The 13,134-nt window shown below is 38.1% G+C and overlaps 1 long non-coding RNA gene across 7 annotated transcripts in view; it reads right to left on the bottom strand.

The window, feature by feature from the left end:
• LOC102150413 (uncharacterized) overlaps positions 1–13,134 on the bottom strand; it is a 97,143-nt gene that overhangs the window by 61,192 nt on the left and 22,817 nt on the right. For 2 of the 7 annotated variants that reach the window (XR_289513.4, XR_002803865.2), the window contains exon 4: positions 2,325–2,357. The exons of 3 other annotated variants lie outside the window; for them this stretch is intronic. This is a non-coding gene — a long non-coding RNA (uncharacterized lncRNA). Of the gene's footprint in view, positions 1–2,324; positions 2,358–8,424; positions 9,055–9,100; positions 9,729–13,134 lie in introns of those variants that run through there. 2 more of the 7 variants (XR_002803866.2, XR_002803867.2) reach the window with 2 other exon arrangements.

Genomic DNA, 13,134 nt, shown 5'->3' with positions numbered 1-13,134 from the left:
CACCGTACACAGCTGTACATCCTAGCTGCAGGTCCTTCCAGTTGTGGGATGTGGGACGCTGCCTCAACGTGGCCTGACAAGCGGTGCCATGTCCGCGCCCAGGATCTGAACCCTGGGCCGCCACAGCGGAGTGCACAAACTTAACCACTCGGCCACGGAGCCGGCCCCTATATAGTAGTTTCTATCTAAAAAGATTAATAAAATTGACAAACCACTCACAAAATTCGACAAGAAAAAAGACAGAAAACACAAACAACCACTATCGTAAATAAAAGGGGAGACATTATCACCAATGGAATAGATATTTAAAAGAAAATAAAAGGATATTATGAAGAGAAATTTCCAATAAATTTGAATATATAGACGAAACAGAAATTTTTAAAGAAAAATATAAAATTGCAAATGACACAGGAAGAAATTAAAAAATAGAGCACCTTAAAGAAATTGAGTCAGAGGGGAAAAAAAGCTTCCCACAAAAATAACTCTAGGCTCTTACCTCATACCATTTACAAAAATTAACTCAAAATAGATCAAAAGTCTAAACGAGCTAAAACCATAAAATTCTTAGAGGAAAACAGGGATAAATCATGACCTTGGATTTGGCAATTGTTTCTTAGATATGACACTAAAAACAAAAGAAAAAGAAAAAATAAATTGTATTTAAACTTTTGTGTGTCAAAGGACACAATCAAGAAAGTGAAAAGACAACCACTGAATAGGAGAAAATATTTGCAAATCACTTATCTGATAAATCTAGTATCTAGACTTGTCTATATAAAGAATTCTTACAACTCAACAACAAAGGACAAACAACCAACGTCAAAGAAGGGCAAAGGAATTGAATGGACATTTTTCTTAAAAAATATATACAAATGGCCAAGAAGCACATGAAAAGATGCTAAACACATTAGTCATTACGGAAATGAACATCAAAACTACATTGAGATAGAACTTCATACCCACTAGAATGGCTATAATTTTAAAAAATGTAAAATGGCAATTGTTGGAAAAGATGTAGAGAAGTTAGGACCCTTGTACATTGCCGTGAGAATGTAAAATAGAGCAGCCACTGTGAAAAACTTTATAGTGGTTCCTCAAAAAGTTAAACATAGAATTACAATATAACCCAGCAATTCCACTCCTAGGTATACACCCAAAAGAACTAACAACAGGTGTTCAAACAAAAACTTGTGCATGAACATTCATAACAGCGCTATTCAGAAAAGCCAAAAAGTGGAAACAATCCAAATGTCCATCAATGCACGAATGGATAAACAAAATGTGGTTTACACACATACATGCGTGCACACACACACACAGAATACTATTCAGCCATAAAAAGGAATGGAGAACTGATACATGCTACAACATGGATGAACCTTGAAAATGTTATAGTAAGTGAAAAAAGTCAGTTACAAAAGACCACATATTGTGTGATTCCATTTACATGGGATGTCCAGAAAGGGCAATTCTATAAGATGGAAAGTAGATCATGGTAGATTAGGGCTAGGGGGCTAGAGGGATAGGAGGGTGACAGCTAAAGAGTACATGGTTTCTCTGTGTGGTGTTGAAAATGTTCTAGAATTGACTGTGGTGAAGGTTGCACATATTTGTCACCATACTAAAAAACCATTGAATTATGTGCTTGAAATAGGTGAACTCTTTGATATGTTAATTAATTTTAAAAATAACTCCAAGCTTTGATGGGTTCTCCAGCAAAATAAATCCAAAATTACACACACTCTAGGATGACAGAAAAAGAGAGCTTTAGAAGGCTGCCAAACTCTGACACCAAAACCTGACAGTGCTATCAGGCATCTTTAAATGTACAGAGACAATGAAAATTACAGGTCAATCTCTCTCATAGACATGAATCAAAAAAATGTTAAAGAAAATATTTCTAATATTTTAATAACTCATCATGGCCAAGTTGGATTTATCTTAGGAATCTAAGGTCAGTTTAACATTAGGAAATCAAACAGTGAAATTTACCATATTAAAAGATTAAAGCAGGAAAAAATCATATTTCCACAAGATGCTAAATTTTAAAAACATTTGATGGAATTTAACATCCATTCATGATTTTATTTAAACTTTCACACACAAAAAAGGGGGGAATAGATTAGAATTTCCTTAATCTGATTAAGAGTTTCTACAGAAAACCAAAGCAAACTTATGGTTTGCTTAAGGTTAAATGTCTAAAGCTTTTCCTCTGCAATCAGGAACAATTAAAGGGTAGAATATCACTACTTTTATTCTATGTTGTGCTAGAGATTCCAGCCAGTACATGAAGTTTAAGAAAAATAAATCAAAGGTATAATTACCTACAGATGATATATTGTGTATGTAGAAACCCCCTGCAAAAAGATAAACCATAGGAATTAATAGGAATGTTTAGCAAAATTGCTAGATGAAGAATCAATATACCAAAATCAGTTGTATTTCCAAATTCCAGCCATAAATTGTCAGCAAATAAATTTTTAAAACATGTCTTTTACAATAGCACAAAAAAACAAGGATCTAGAAATAAATCTATCAAAAGATATGCAAGACCTTTATGTCTGTTGAAAGACACTAAAGAAGACTGAAATAAATGGAGAATTGGAAGACTCAATAGGATAAAAATGTCAATTCACTCTAAAACCATTCACCAATCCAATTCAATCCTACTTAAAATTCCCAACAGGTATAGTTTTTTGGTTTTGAGGGGTTTTAATGTAGAATTTGACAAGCCAATTTAAACTTTACGGAAATCTTAAGGGCCAAGAATATCCAAACACTCAAAAAAAATAAGATGAGAGTTCTTGCTCTATCAAATATTCAGACTGATTATAAAGTAAAAAATTGAGACAATGTAAGATTGTCACAGAAATTGACAAATTAATCAATGGATCATAACCAAGATATGCAATGACACACATAAATGAACACTTTATATATGGTAGTAACAGCAGTGCGTGGTCCTAAAAACCAAAAAGATAATCTTTTCAGCAAATGGTGCTGGGAAGACAGAATATCCCTATGGAAAAAATGAAACTGTACCCTTTCTCTCACCATACACAGAAACCAGTTCCAGGCTAATTAAAACCTAGAAGTGGCCCCTGCCCTCCTTCCCTTCCTTTTCTGAACAATTCAGCCCTGAAACCTTGAGGTAAGCCAGAGCAAAGCAGGCATCAATAACTTCTTACTACCCCCAGCCCTGCCCCATTGCCATCACTCTGGTTCAAGCTATACTCTCTTATCTGGATCATGAAAACAGCCTCTTTCTGCTCTCCCTGCTTCTGCCGTTGCCTCCTTCCAATCTGCTCTCAACACAGCAGCCAGGGTGATCATATTAAATTGTATGTAAGATCACGCCCCTCTGCCACAAAAAACTGTTGATTCCCCATCTCACTCAGAATAAATGCGAGAGTCCTTACTGTGGTCCCTAAGGCCCCCCAGTTCAGTCTACTCCTCCTTGCTGTTCCTTGGGCTTGCCAGGCACACTTCCACCTCCGGGCCTTTGCACTGATTATCTTCTCTGCCTGAAATGCTCCCTCACTGTTTTTCACTCAGAAGTCATCTTCTCAGTGAGGCCAACCTGATCTAAAATTGTAGACATTCCTCTCCCTCTAAAATTTTAAACTTAATTCTCCCTTCGTTGATTTATCTTTTCTCCTTAACATTTATAAGTATATAGCATACTATATATTTAATTTATTTATCTTATTTAGTCTTTCTCTGCACAAGAATGTAAGCTTCCATGAGTTCAGTGTTTTTCCATTTTGTTCACAGCTGTAATCCCAATGTCCAGAAAAGCAACTGGCATATAGAAGGTATTCAATCAGTATTTGTTGAATGGACAAACAAATAACTGATGACTTTGGAAACTCTCCTCAGAGTCTTAATTCATCTGCCTTCGTTTAATCAACTAGGACAAAAGAAGTACATGAGAATTAACACTAGATGGCGCAAGATTACAACGAAAGTAAGCCTAATCAACCCATCCTTTCCTCCTGACTGGAACTGCTTCAAGAAAAGCCTGTGTCGCCAAGTTTCCTCTGGCCTCCCCGCTCCCAGCCCGTTGATGTTAACTTTGCTGTAATAACTCGAATTTCAATCACTCATGCCCCACCTGCATAAACGTTCTTCTACCCTGCCAAGTATTTCAGTTCTTCCATGCGCCAGTGCATGTTATCGAGCTCCTCCTCCCCTCTCCTGGCAACCCCCCAACCTATCTTCAACTGAAGCCACCAATGCCCTAAAGCACTCAAGCTTCCAGAGCTGTGGGGTGGTCTGTGGTGAGAAAGAATCTGTCCCCTCTGGATTAGACTCTGTTAGAGGGAGTCACAGATTTTACTTCCAACCTCCTCTCTCCCTAGAACCCACATTGGATCCATGGGTTCCGAGGGTTGGGGATGGATTTGAACGCTAGCTACCATGGAGTATTAAGAATCACCATGTCCATGCACCACTAAAGGTGGGGCCAAGTTTAAGGAATCTTGACTGCTCACTCCCTAAAGGAGACAGTTTAGACATTATCATGCTAATAATCTGCTCTTGTCAACTAATCTGCCACCAAAAATGGACATAGCAGCATATATGCACATCACCTAAACAAACATTTTTTTAATCAACAAACCCACTAAGTTGTTATCACCGAAGTACAATTATAGAATTGGGATCCAAATTTTAGAACTCTTCCAAAAGTTAAACTTGTTAAGATAGCATGGCTGTGAAAAAGGATTTGATGGTTATACCATTACATTTATGGATTAATAAGTGAGTTAACAGTAATTCCTCAAACAAAACATTAAATTTTTCAGTGTTTTAGAAACTTACAAAAATGTGCAATTTTCCAAAATAAATTGTTTTTCTTCTTGCAATTTTTTTTTAATTTATTTTTTATTTTATTTTATTTTATTTTTTTTAAAGATTTTATTTTTTCCTTTTTCTCCCCAAAGCCCCCCGGTACATAGTTGTGTATTCTTCGTTGTGGGTTCTTCTAGTTGTGGCATGTGGGACGCTGCCTCAGCGCGGTCTGATGAGCAGTGCCATGTCCACGCCCAGGATTCGAACCAACGAAACACTGGGCCGCCTGCTGGGGAGCGCGCGAACTTAACCACTCAGCCACGGGGCCAGCCCGGTTTCTTCTTGCAATTTTAAACCACCTAAATTTACCTATGCTGGATTAAGAATAAGTAGAGGATTATTTAATGTTAATACATGGTGATGTTATTATCTATACATTATAAACAATGTGGAAATACTTTTGGAAGCATAAAATGAATATTTTATGAAGAAACACACCCAGGCACTGGTTCAGAAAATAAAGATAGATTAGATAGGTAGGTAGATAGACAGGTAGGTAGATAGGCAGACACACACATACAAAATGTCAAAGGATATATGTAAGGGAAAAAATAAATATTTATCAACTACTCATCAAATATTTACTTTGTTTTTCAGTGTTGGGATATATATTGCTCGTGATCTATCTCCTCAACTAGTATTTGATCTATCTAGTATCTTAGGTGAGCTGGAGACATTATACCAAATGTGCATCTTACTTTTATGTTACAAAGATATTGAGTTCATTTTTGACACATGCAACTAATCCGCCCCACCAGTTCACATTAGTCTAGGGTGACCAACTTGTCCCAGTTTGCCAGGAACTTTCCCAGTTTAGCAAAGGAAGTCTCAGTTCCAGGAAATCCCTCAGTCTGGGGCAAACCAGGACAGTTGGTAATTCTACGTTAAGCCCAGATCTGTCTGAACGCCACTCAAACTTAAACCAAAACTGTGTCACATGAGTAAACTTTTTAACACGCATATAGAGTTTCGGTTTTTTATTCTCTTCTCCCACTCCACATGGCTTTAGTCACCAAGTCTGTCGATTCTACTTCCTTTGTGTCACCCATATCCATTTCCTCCTCTACATTCTCACTGTAAAAGTTAGCGGAAAACTACAGTAACCAAGGAAAGATAGGACCACTGGAGATCCCGAGCCTTCAAGAATGAAGCTTTGGGTGACAGCACCTGCTAGAGGTGGTGGCTTGGAGGAAAGGGAACATGAAGTGAGTAGGGAAGAAGGAAGTTACAAATATCAGCTACAGGCTCATGACTAGACAGAAAAAAGGACAAATACCTAAACATTGTTTTCTTATTTGCTTAATGTAGGTGTACATATGTGTGTGTTTATGTATTTTAGTATATATGAGCTTATTTTTTCTTCTCCTTTCCCACTGTAATTTTAAGAATTCATGGCAATGGTTAACTTTACAATTCCATATTTAGGTTACAGAATATTCAAGAGGGACTCTGAACTTGAGGAGTAATTAACATCACCCAGAGATAAATGTAATGACATTTGGGACCTTTTCTTTTCGGGGAAAAGGTGAGAGTGTCTATTTTTACAAAGGGTAGTTGTGTCTTGTTAAAGAAAAGCTGAAATTTGTGATTGCTGTATGGGAAGTTGAAATATATGCAGAAAGTTGTGTGTGGATATCAGGTAGGCAAAGTGATGAGCTGTCCCAGTGGTTAGCTGTTGTCTCTCAGTCCAAAGCCATGCTTTTTATACTCTGCTTTGTGACGCTGGGGCTGGGACTATCAGAATTATATTTCTGCTTTGCCAATTGACTTCCTGCTCGATTCTGCAAGGTAGAAGAAGGGAGAAGATGTACACTCCTTTGACAAGTGGTTATCAATTATAGTGTTCAGTTTGTGTGTGGGGGTGCACTCCTAGAACCAGCCTCGTCATGCCTAATCAAAGACAGCAACAGTTAGGCAGTGGCCCCTCCACAGAGCTCTGAGGGACCTCTCCATCAAGCTTCTTTTTGTCTCCTCAGCCCTAGGGGCAATAGCTTCATCCTCTAGTTCCTATCTCTGGGTTAGCTCAGTATGCTCTTTTTTCTTTTTCAGTTCTCTGAAACTACTTAACCAATTCCTTATATTAGATTCTCTCTGTTGAAATACCAAGTGTGTTTTCTGTTGTTCTGAATGTATCCTGACTGATACAGTCACCCTGTCAAGTAAAGGACCCTAACTACATGCAGTGCTAGTTAAAGGCAAAGGAAATATGGAATAAGTGGTAGAAGAGGAAGTGATAAAAATCAGCTATGACTTTGTCACGTTTTACAGCAACAAAGACTGTAGAACTAACACACATTTTTGTTATGTATGTATTAATCAATGATTTCTACTTTTTTCCCTTCCTCTTCTTCTACAGTTTTGTATGGAGTGTTAGTAGAACTTAACTTACAATTTAGTTCATAGGTCATCAGGCCACAAAAAGTCACATCTGGACCTGCTGGAGAGGAATGAGGATCACCAATAGATCCTGAACTTGAGAAGGATACAATGACTAATGGGACTTTGAGTCTCTCTTCTTGTTTGGGGAGAAGGGGAGAGTGTCTTTGTGTGTATGACAGGCAGAAGTATGAAGGAACTAAACATGGGTAGAAGGGTCAATTTAAATGCAGAGTACCAAAAGGGGTGAGCTATATAGATTCTGAGCCATTTGTCCTAAATCCATTGTTTGCCCTTCCACTGCTCTGCTCTGTACTGCAGGGGGGCTGACCTCTGTTAACTGTGATGCCCAGGCTCACTATCAGCTGAATTCTGAAAGATTGGAGGAGCGGGGAGGGAAGGAATAAGCCAGGATATTTCTTTCCCTCTCTCTTCTATCTCAGGCACTTCTCTGGCAGTGACTGCATCTCCTTAGTGGCCCCAGCTCCCACTAGACAGGTCCTTAGAGGTCCTAGCCTCAAACAGATGACCCCCAGCTCTGGGATTCAGTAACACAGCCTTCTTACTTTTGTCTCTCCAAGCTACAGGTAAGGGCTCTTCTGCTGTTACTATCGCTGTGTTGCTTCACTTCAAATGTTGCTTCACTTCAAAGTTGCTTCAAAGGTAAATTATCTTTGGTAATCAGGAGTAATCACACCAACCAACACTAGAAGCCTCCCTCTCTAGCTGTGAACTGAGTTTCATGACTGATCACAATGTTTTATGAAATACAATAATGGTACAAAAAAAGCATTCAGTCATTCCATGGATTATATCAATGGTAGAATTATGACAAACAGAAATGGCAAATCCAAACACAAATTAAATGTCAATTTTGACGATTAAAAAATGTTTGTCTCGGGCCAGCCCTGTGGCCTAGTGGATAAGTTCAGTGCACTCCGCTTCGGAGCCCAGGCTCGGTTCCCCAGCATGGACCTATACCACTCATCAGCAGCCAGGCTGTGGTGGTGACCCATACACAAAATAGAGGAAGTTTGGCTACAGATGTTAGCTCAGGGTGAATTTTCCTCAGCAAATAAATAAATATATAAATAATAAAAAGTGTTTGTCTCAAGGCTTGCAGACAAAGATGGCAGATTGAACATAATAATTCAATTTCAATTCCTCTGAAACACCACTAAAACTACAGTCGAGGGATTTTTTTTTTTTTTTTTTTTTTACCCTATAAACCTATAAATATAGAGAGAATAGAAGAAGAGGCAATAGCAACAAAATTTTGGAAGCTGGAATGCAGAAAATTGACTTAGGATGTGGTGGGGAAAGCCAAAAACTAAATTGATGTATATCAAAGAATATTCCAAAGGCTCAGGAACTAAGTGGACCTTTGGAAGTGGGGGCTTAAAAAGGGATATTACATAAGGATTGACAGAATGCAGTTTTAAAATAGATTCCCTGCCCCTGGAGTGCGGGCTGGACTTCATGACTCTCTTCTAAAGAATAGGGTATAGACAGAGAGCAATTGTAACTAGAGAAACCTAAGACACTGTCTTAGCCAAGTGCTGAAGGTTAACATCACCAGTCATAAGTCATGTTGATAGCACATATCCCTGATGCGATGCAATGAAAAGGGTGGTTCACCTCTGGGGTAGTCTTCCCCAAAATCCATATTCCCAATGTAATCATGACAAACCCAAATTGAGGAACAGCCTACAAAATACCTGGCCAATACTCTTCAAAACTGTCAGGGTATGCAAGATAAGGAAAGACCACACAATTGTCACAGACTGGAGACTAAGGGAACATGATGACCGAATGCAATGTGATATCCTGAAACAGAAAAAGGGCATCAGTGGAAAAACTGGTGAAGTCCATATAAAGTCTGTGATTTAGTTAACAGTATTGTACTCATGTTAATTTCTTAGTTTTGGTAATGCAGCTGGATTATGGAAGATGTTAACATTAGAGGAAGCTTGAGGAAGAGTATACAGGAACTCCATAATATCTTTGCAACTTTTTTTGTAAATCTAAGATTATTTCTAAATAAAAAGATTAAAAAATACAAAAAGGAGAAAAGGAGATAGAGCTCTAGCTCCTCTGTCGTGACATTGAGTAACTACTCCCATGGAAGACTAGAACTGGTGAACGCAGAATGGCAGAACAGCTATGGGAACAAGTACTCCACTGGAAACAGGAGCATGAACTTACGCACATGCATGCTGAATGCTAAGACCCAACACCAAACTTAGAGCTGGGCCTGGGCCCCACACGTTAAAGAGCTCTATACATCAGAGAGAGAGAATAAATGTATAAATTCATGCTGGCACAGTGCAGGCCACAACCTTAAATATTTCCTTTTGTGACACTAACTTCATTTAGGCTCCAGGGAGATGCTTCTACACATCACTTGCTCTTGTCCTCCTTTCTCCTCAAAATACAAGGCGACTGTCCCTGAATCCTATGTCGGTGTGTGGGTTGTGCTTCTGCTTCAAAGCCAGACTTTGCTAAGGAGAGAATTTGAACAGTAGAAGCACTTTGGTAAGAGAAAATACAAACTAATTAGTTTAACAAATCCTTCCTCTCTGAGAGCATGAATGAAATAGATACTTGTATGCTAAAGTCTCAAAGCATCAAATGTCCGTTTTTTTTACTTCACTTCAGATTCCAGTTGGAGTATCCAGTGATATTCACTAATTAGCATACTATTTGATGCTGTTATACACGGCAGCTGAGAAACATTTTGTAATATTAAATAATTCATATTACTCTTAAATCTGTGTGTGTATATGTCTGGATGTAATATATGTAAAGAAAGATATTCATATTTTACGCTGACAGATGGATACTGATTCTAGAATTGTAATTAGTTTTACTTTTATAAAATGTTTAATGTGATTTAATTAAAATATTACATTAAAAATTCCAGCTTTAAATATTTTTCAAATTTTTCTATTCTTTGATTATAATTTGTATCTTGCCTTTTAATTATAATAGATAATTTTGAATGTTTTAAAAGAAAAATAAGTAAGGTTTACAATGACACACTAAAAGTCTAATATAGCATTATTGTCAATAAATCAAAATTCATATGAAGTTTCAGTGTAACATTTTGCTGAAATTAAAGCAAGGGAAATAAAATTTATGGAAAAGAACATAATAATTTATTAGTTTTGCAAGCCTTTACTACTCATCCAAACACCACCAACTCAGAGATTTGCAATAAAAATTAAATTCAGTTGTCTGATAATTCACAGATTTTTAGTCAGATAAAAACCCAGGTTTCAGATAACTTTCAGATTTTTTGTGAAAGTATGTATATCAAGACAAGAGAATTTATTTAGTAGCTTGATTTATAAATTTTAAATATTTAGACATGTGGTGTGTGGGGGGGTCCATTAATATTTGTCCTGGGACATAAAAGTCTATTTAAATCAGCAATCAGTACCAAGAAAAATGAGAAAAAAATTTAAAATAAGCAATTTTTACCTTCAGGAAAAACAAAAAATAAGAAATGTGATCATAATACATTACGATGTTTGGCTACAAATAACATATGCATAGGTATAATGTAAATACTGAATATTTACTCAGCCAAAAATTATATTGAGAGAATGAAGAAAGCAAGCAGAGAGGATGGCAGCATGAGAGATAAATCCTCATGTATCATAAGGGAAGTCACTATACAAGATCTGAAATTGTTGCTCCCACTCCCCACAACAGAAGGGATTCACGGTAAGCTATCTGCCAACAGAACTGGCTGGATGCCTACAGGTGGAATGCTAAGTCTAGGTCTCAGAATTGGTTGCTGTTGCTGGCAAACTGGGTCCTCAGCAATGGCATGCCTAAGGCAGCCTTGGAGAAGGGAAGTCCATGAGGTGGAAGCCCGTGCATAGCCTTCATCACTGACATCATGGCCACTGTGTTGACAAACCCATTCAGCAAGCACTGGGCTGGTTGGAGAAGAAGAGAATTGGCATTTACAGAGGGGGCCATCGTGAACATCTTAACATCAAGAGCCTCTTCCGCAATGGAGAATTTCTGGTGAGCCTTTCATGAAAGCAAGATGGATTGGAGGAGGGGAGTCTAGGGAGGGTTTGCTTTATCTATTTTGCTTGAATTTTTAACAACAAGAAATATTCACATATTATTCCTACAAGCAAAAGGAAATTTTAATAAATTAATTTAACAATAGTAAACCTCCCTGAGATTAGATGATCACATTCACCCAGCAATTTGGTGATCATGCCCACTACTTGTTCATTTCTGTCACAGGACTCTGCCACCCCCATGGAAATTAGCACTCTCATTTCAAATGCAGCCCTTCCCATCAGCATTCTCAGCCTAGAAAGGGCAGCCAGTGCTTTTTAATGATTCTGATGCTTCCTTCACTAATCCACTCCTTGTGGCAAAACTAAACATAGTCTTCTGGAATAGCTCAGAGGACATACGAGGAGTGTATGGACAGATTGCATGATAGACCTAATCTTGCACTCCTACACCCTAAAATTTTTTATTCCTTCTTTTAGGCCGAATTCTTCTGACTTTTCAACGCTATTTGGGATTAGCCAGCTCAGTACGTTGTTAGCACCACAGCTGGCTGCCCAGGCCACCACACTGACTGCCAAATCTCTGGCAAGTGCAATCTTATCAATTATTCAGCTTCATCTAAAAATTCCATTTCCATTTCCTTGGTCAAGCACCCTCAAATCCATTTCTGCAAATAGTCCCCATATTTTCATGACATAATTTAGCAAATTCCTATAACTCTTGTGGATGTAACACTTAACCTTTCCTACTTTGATCCTATATTTTGCCTTCTGAGATATGTTAAGTTTTAATCCTGGTTACCAGATAAGCTATAGTGAAAGATGGGGCATGAGATGACTTCCTTGTTTTCTTTCTCAATGAGTCGTGGTTTCCTTAAGCAAAGACTACATAAAAGGTAACACTTTAGGCCAACAGTTCTCAAACCAGAGGCAATTTCCTCCCTTGCTTCACCTGGGGGATATTTGGCAATATCTGGAGACGTTTTTGATTGCCATGACTCAAGGATGGGGTGCTACTGGCATCTGGTAGGTAGAGGCCAGGGATGCTGCGAAACATCTTACAATGCACAGGACAGTGCCCCTCCCTCCCCCCCGCAACAAAAAATTATCCAGTCCAAAATGTTAGTAGTGCCACAGTTGAGAATTCTGTTTTAGATAAATCTAGGAGTTTGGGGTTGTCTAAGCCTTGATTTCTCTCATATATTGCTATTCCATTTGTCAAGACCTCACTCTCCCCTAATCTAGCTTAACCTAACATTCATATAAAATACTTGGCAAAGTATGTGAATCCATGTACTAATATAATTTACCAAACCACAGAATCAATCTCTGAATTTGGTTTTCAGTTACCTCAGCCCTATGACTACAAGCCAATAGAGATTTTTTCCAATGCTATCCCATAAAGGCTTTGGTTTCATTCCATTAAGGCAACACTTTTGCAATTTGAGTATGTTACCTACATGCTTTAAATTATCCCATGTAATTAAAGGCGCCCATCATGTATCAGTCACTCCTGTTCCCCTTTAAATTGATTTATGGCAATAGCTTTCTGGTTCCCCACAGCCTCCCTCAGTGCGTATATAGTCCCATATGACCTTACAAGATAACTTGATCAGCTATTTTGCCAGTTTATAGTATGAAATGCTACTTTACTATCATGGGATATGAAAGGAAGTCTTGGCCTTTTGCCTGATCTCTATGTAATAACTGTATCCCTGAGGATGTGTCTGGAACCACTACACAGGAAGCTCCATAGAGGCAGGGACCATGTCCATCTTATTAATCACTGTATCCCCAGCACCTAGGCTGTACTTGGTATATGGTAAGCACCAAGTTATTATTTGCTGAATGAATTAAGAAAGTC

The sequence above is a fragment of the Equus caballus genome, chromosome 25 (genome assembly GCF_041296265.1).
Source record: "Equus caballus isolate H_3958 breed thoroughbred chromosome 25, TB-T2T, whole genome shotgun sequence".
Taxonomy (NCBI): Eukaryota; Metazoa; Chordata; class Mammalia; order Perissodactyla; family Equidae; genus Equus; species Equus caballus.
This window is presented reverse-complemented; position numbering and strand designations above follow the sequence as displayed.